The sequence below is a fragment of the Fundulus heteroclitus genome, chromosome 18, assembly GCF_011125445.2.
Source record: "Fundulus heteroclitus isolate FHET01 chromosome 18, MU-UCD_Fhet_4.1, whole genome shotgun sequence".
Taxonomy (NCBI): Eukaryota; Metazoa; Chordata; class Actinopteri; order Cyprinodontiformes; family Fundulidae; genus Fundulus; species Fundulus heteroclitus.
In genome coordinates this window covers 22,435,663-22,441,619 of record NC_046378.1, presented here as the reverse complement: position 1 = coordinate 22,441,619, position 5,957 = coordinate 22,435,663, and the positions used below count along the sequence as shown (strand labels likewise).

General features: G+C 43.0%; 1 pseudogene; it reads left to right on the top strand.

Moving 5' to 3' along the window:
• The window catches only part of LOC118566766, a 7,570-nt pseudogene extending 1,953 nt beyond the window's left edge, over positions 1-5,617 (top strand).
• Positions 5,618-5,957: the final 340 nt, after the last annotated feature.

The following is a 5,957-nucleotide window of genomic DNA, read 5'->3' as shown; positions in this document are numbered from 1 at the left end:
TGATCATTCGTTCCTATTTCTACCTCTCTCTTTTCTATCCATCCAGTCGAACTGAGATGCCCGACACACCCCTGGATCTGCTGCAGCTACCAGAGAGCATAAGAGCGGAGAGACTCCGAGTCAGCTCGCCCCCCACTGATGGCTCCCCACAGGCCCGAGGTAGAGCACACGACTCGTCTTGCCTGTAGAAAAGACGTCAGAGGAGAGTTACTTGCAAAAGTATTCACACCTGCAAACTTTTTTGTTTGCTGTTGCAACCAGAAATTTCTAGGTGTTTTCCACTGGGATTTTATTTGATAAACCAGCAAAAGCAGTGCATATTTGTGAAGTGGGAGGAAAAAGGATATTTGGTTTTAAAATGTTTTTAGCAAATAATTGTGAAAATTGGGCATTAATTTGGATTATGCCTCCTTTATTTTGACATTGTTGCAAAATGTACCAAATAGCTTTCAGAAGTCACCTAACTAGTAAATGGTGTCGACCCATGTGTTACTATACACTCTGGAAATGGAGCTTTTCTGTGACAGAGTAGACATGGCAGGGAAATAAACATGTTGTAAACTCTAAAGCTTAGGTTTCAAAACAATATACCATACAAGGGACATGTGAAAGTGTACCGTTCGATTCGTCACTATTCATCACTGTCCACCTAAACTGACAGGCTGAGCAAGGAGAGCAGTAATCAGAGAAGCCACCAAGAGGTAAATGGTGACTCTTGAGGCAGTGCAGATATGCAAAGCTTAGGTGAAAGGATCTACCAATAGGACAACTATTAGCCATGCACTCTACATATTTCGCTTTCATAGAAGAGCAGCAAAAAGAAAGCCATTGCTGAAAGGAAGCCATGCAGGGTTTTGTTTGCAGTTTCTCAAAAGCCAACACAGCGAGCATGCGGAACGTAAATCTGGCTAAAAATTAACTTTTTGGTCCCTTTGCTTAATGCTGTGCTAAGAACCACCTCTAGCACATCATAATCAACTTAAAACGCGGAGGTGGCAGCATCATGATGCAGGACTCCTTTGCTGTGTATTTATGCTCTGTGTATAAATGTGCAGGGCAATCCTGGAAGGAAACCTGATAGAAGCTGCAAAATACTCGAAACCGGGGCAAAGGTTCAGCTTCCAGCAGCACAAAGACCCCCAGACATACACCCAAACGTCCAATTATATGGTTTAGATCAAAGAGGATTCATTTGTTAGAATGGCCCAGTCAAAGTGTGCAATGAATGAATTAAATATCTATTCTAGAAGTTCAAAGCTGGTAGAGAAGTCCTGAAAGACCTGCTGCTGTAATCGCGGCAAAAATTTGTTTCACAAATGTTTTCCCAGGGAGGCTGAATACAAATGTACACCCTACTTTACAAATCTGTATTTGTAAAATTAATTGACAACCATGTATCGCTTTTCTTCCATCTACTTTGCTATTATTCACTACTTTGCGTTGGTCTGTCACATAGTAAAATCATGGAAAAAATACACCAAGGTTTGGTGAGGAACTCCTTCTCTTCACTATGATCTCTTTTCCTCCTCAGGTCAACCACAGGGGAAGAGTTCAGCAGGAAAAAGTGACCCTGACAGTAAAGCTAGAGAGAAATTCGCTGCCCCCGCCGTCCAATCAGAGGAGAGGAGGAAGCGCCTGCTGAGGTCTGACAACGAGGGAGCGCCTCCCGAAAGTCGCCGTCGCCTGGAGGAGCTGCGTGACACACAGAGGAGGCCCGTGTCAGCCTCCTCAGACCTGGCAAGTGAAAGGGAGGGGGGGACGAGGAGGACGAGCCGGGAGTGGGACCAGGGGGGGGACAGTGACAGACTGAAGCAGGAAGACAGCGGCGGAGGAGGGGCAAACAGAGCAGAGGAGGGGACACCCCGACCAGAGGGGACAGAGCGGGCAGGGTGCACAACGGCCGGGGCTGTTATCCAGCAGCTGAAGAGCGTGTGACCCCCGTCTACCATGCCGGGCCGTCCCCACCATCAAGACTGACACACGAAGGTCCTGACCACTGGAGGGCGCTGGGGGTCACCACACGCAAACCTCCACCTCCCCCACGCCACACCTCTCAGCCCCAGCCGTCGCACGCACAACACGCCGTCCAGTAGCCTCAACGGCGACAGCCCCACCACCCCGATCCCCGATTTCCTCGTCCAGCAGCGAAGCCCCGCCTAAAGGCTTGTTCACCCCTCCCTCCCCGGCCCTGTCCCCCGCCATGTCCGTGTCCTCCCCACAGCCGCGTGAGGGACAGGGCTGTCTCCGGGGCGGTCAGTCGCGGCGCCGCTGGTGGCGGCGCAGGTAATGGCCCCGACTTCGAGCTGCTCCAGAGACTGGCAGGCGGCGCGGCAGGACGGGTCCTCTTTCACCCCCTTGCTCTCGGCCCGCAGGGCCCTCAGAGCCTTTACGCCCCGAGCACTATCCGCTACGCTCCGCCGGAGCTGCCCCCCTCCCACCATCATGGCACGGGGCACGGTGACGGCCTGCAGCTACGATCGGATCACCACAAGGGACCCCCGCCGACCTTCTTCCCACACTTACAGCGGCTGGCCGGGCTGCCACCCTTCAGTGGTTTCTCGCCGTCTGACAGCCCTTTCTCTTCCGGCCTGCCTTTCTGTATGAATGGATTGAGGGGGGCTGCGGGCACAGAGGAGGACTGAACCTCACCGGGGGGAGAAGGAGAGAGGGGAAATGAAAAAAAAAAACGGAGTGACATGACAGACCGAGAGACACCGAAAAGGGCACGAAAGACGGGACATTAGGCCTCTAAGGACATTACTAATTGGACAATGAGCTGAATAACCGCAATCTGAAGAATACGACACAAAAATTTACTCTGAACCAGTGACAGCGGCTCTCAGAGAAAAACATGACATGGACACTTTTGACTGGCTGTCCCTAAAGACTTCTCATCTCCGCAACAATAATAAACTCTGCTCTGTCTTTCTCTAGATGACCGCAATGCTTTCTGTGTCTCTTCCACTTGGAGAAGCCATACTGTACATAGCTACGAACGAAACCACGAAGATCCTCAGCTTACACCCATGTCACTTTTACTCCAGTTAATCCAGCGGAAACAGTAGAAGGAGGCGGACACGTTGTTGGGAGGGATGAAAGAGACATTTGGAGTAAAACCTTTTTATCATTGCAGTATTATATAAAAAAAAAGTATCTCTTTCACTGGGCTCCGGAGGAGAGTTTAACTGTAAGGTTTCCCTTAATATAGATAGAGATGACCTTTTGATGTTTTATATCTGATCTCTGAAAGATATTACAGATGTGTTCATCAGTCAGCCATACTTAAAGCACAGTGTTGGGACAAAACCGTGAATAATGTGGTCCCAGACATTCCAGAGAGGAAACCGCATCGCAGACGGTTGTTGTTTGAATATAAGATGGTAATTTGTTTGACTAAGTGTTAATTATAGTATATTCTTTATCAAGTTGAGGTTGCGTTTGTGTATGAAAGCCATATTGTCGTTTTGTTTTTTATTGTTTTATTTTAAACATTAACACGTTGACGTAGGATCTTTGCGTCCAAACAGAAAAAAAAAATAACATAGTTTTATTGGATGTGCAATGTCATCCAAGTACTCGTTCCGTTTCTTTTCCGTCTTATATGTTTTGAAAAAAGTATATTTCTGAGAATGTTTAGGGGAGGAAAACGGTGCGGGACAGAAAGTGTTTTTGTCACCTGGACCTCTTGTGTTTTTTATGAGCACTTACTGAAATTTGTTCCGGCGTGAACTCGATGCACTTGGTGACTCGGATGTTTGATCCTGTTAAAACAGAAAACAACAGAAGTGGTCGTTAATAATATAGACTGACCACAGAGCACTGAAGAGGGAGGGGGTTGTGGTAGTTGTGTAAAAAAAAAAAAAGGAAAAAGAAAAAGAAAAAAGACAGGTCGATAAATAGACCCTCAGTGGTCATTAAAATATGACCATTTGAGGTCAATAAATAAAACCAGTCAACCTGAAATAAGGACTTAAATTAAAGTAGAGGAACGGGGCTCTCGACATTTATTAGCATCTCCGGTAAAGATGTACAGATGAATTCATCTTTTATTGCAGCACCATAATTTCACAGTAAATACCTGCGTTTAATTTGAATGCTAATATAAGGTGAGGAAAAGCATACTTTTTAAAAAAAATTATAGGAGTGTCAGCAGACGAGAAATGGGCATTTTTCCAGTATCAAGGTGTAGCAAGGTTTAAAAAATGATAGCCAATTTAAAACCACAGTATTTCACTCAAACCTTGTCCTAGTTTTATTTGTTTTTTCCCAGCTGTTGTTGCACGCTGCCAGTCAGCTGGCTGAAATAAGAGCACTACACTTTGTTCTTATTTACAAGGAACACAAGTTTAGCTGTTCTGAATTATTTCTGAAGTAATCAAAAATATCTTTATTGTCACTTAAATGGAATAACGAGATCAAAGGAGAATTTTGGCTCAGCCAAGTATAAATTAAGTCCAAAATAAAATAATAAAAAAAAGAGAATAATGCAAGAATATTTACACATATTTGCACATTTTGTTGCAAATATGTGTAAATATGCATGGATAATCACTTTGTAGAAACTGAAAGAGCGCCTCCCTCCGCTCTTATTAAGAAGAAAGCCATGAAATTAGAGTTGCAAGCAAACAGTAATTTCAGTCTGACAGCTGACTAAGAGCAGATTGGCTACCGGAACGGATAGCCTGAATAATTACCCACCAAATATCAGTTTGTTATACTCGTGTTGGTTTATAATGAGACAAAAAGGTCAATTATTTTGTGCAATAAGTGCTTGAAAACTAATACTAAATTTAGTATGTGTTTTTGTATATTTTTGCTTAAGTTTTTGTGTCAAAATTAGAGTAACAAATGTTACAGATAACATTATTAGAATTTAATGATAAGTTACGATAAGTTAACAGCATTAAACATACTTGTTGCCTTTTTTTTTCTTTTTTTTTATAAAAGCAGTATTTTATGATATTCTGATACCAACCCATAGGTTCAAGGGATTTAGGTAAATTACTAAGTAAATTATTAAACTGGTGAATGAAACAAAAAAAAGAGCTGATCAGGTAAATATTGTACAGTAGATTATTCCACTATGGCAGTCAGAACCAGGATTTAAAGTTTTATCAGCAGCAAACTAGGCTGGACAAAGAGTCAAGCTCATCTTGTCTACATGTACAGTGAGGGACATACATTTCCAAAGCTCACCGATTTTTCACTGTGAGATAATGTTTCTGCAATATCAGATCAATTTGTTTTAAGGCTTTTTAGATGTTTACCAGGGGTGCCAATAAAGGTGGTAGGTGCTATACATGGTTCAAAATGAAAGGAAAACTAGTGTTTTATACTAATTAAAATGCTTTTCATGACTATGACTGAAAAAAAAATGCATTTTCTACTTTTCAATTTGTGCTTGTATTAGATAAAACACTCACAACTTGGGAGTTTGCATTTTGAAAACATTAAAATCCTAAACTTTGACCCTTTTCACAAAAAAAAAAAAAAAAAAATCTCTGCAATGATACATCCAGACTATTGGGTAGTTTCCATAAATTATAAAAAATATGAACTAAGAAATTGTTTACTAGCACTTTGGAATGAGGTCTTTTGCACCGGCCGCTAAAACACAGAAAAAAATGTCATATCTTTGGAATTTTGAGGCCGTTTTTTTGCCTCCAAATTGAGATTATCGTTAGTATCCGCTGAGGATTTAGTTCACACACAAACCTGATGTTCCAAGTCCGACGTTTGGGGGGAAGAAAACCATTCAATCTGCTGTGTGCAATACACGCATATGTTGTAGCCGTCACAAATGCCAAGTGTGGGAGCGCACTTGTTCTCGGGTGTTTACCAGTGTAAAAATGCGAGTGTGGATGCTGTTCCGAGTGTGCATTTGCTTGTGTGTGGGTGTCTTTTTGTTTCTGTCTTTTGTTCTTGTTGTTGCTGAATTAAAAAAAAAAAAAAAGCTA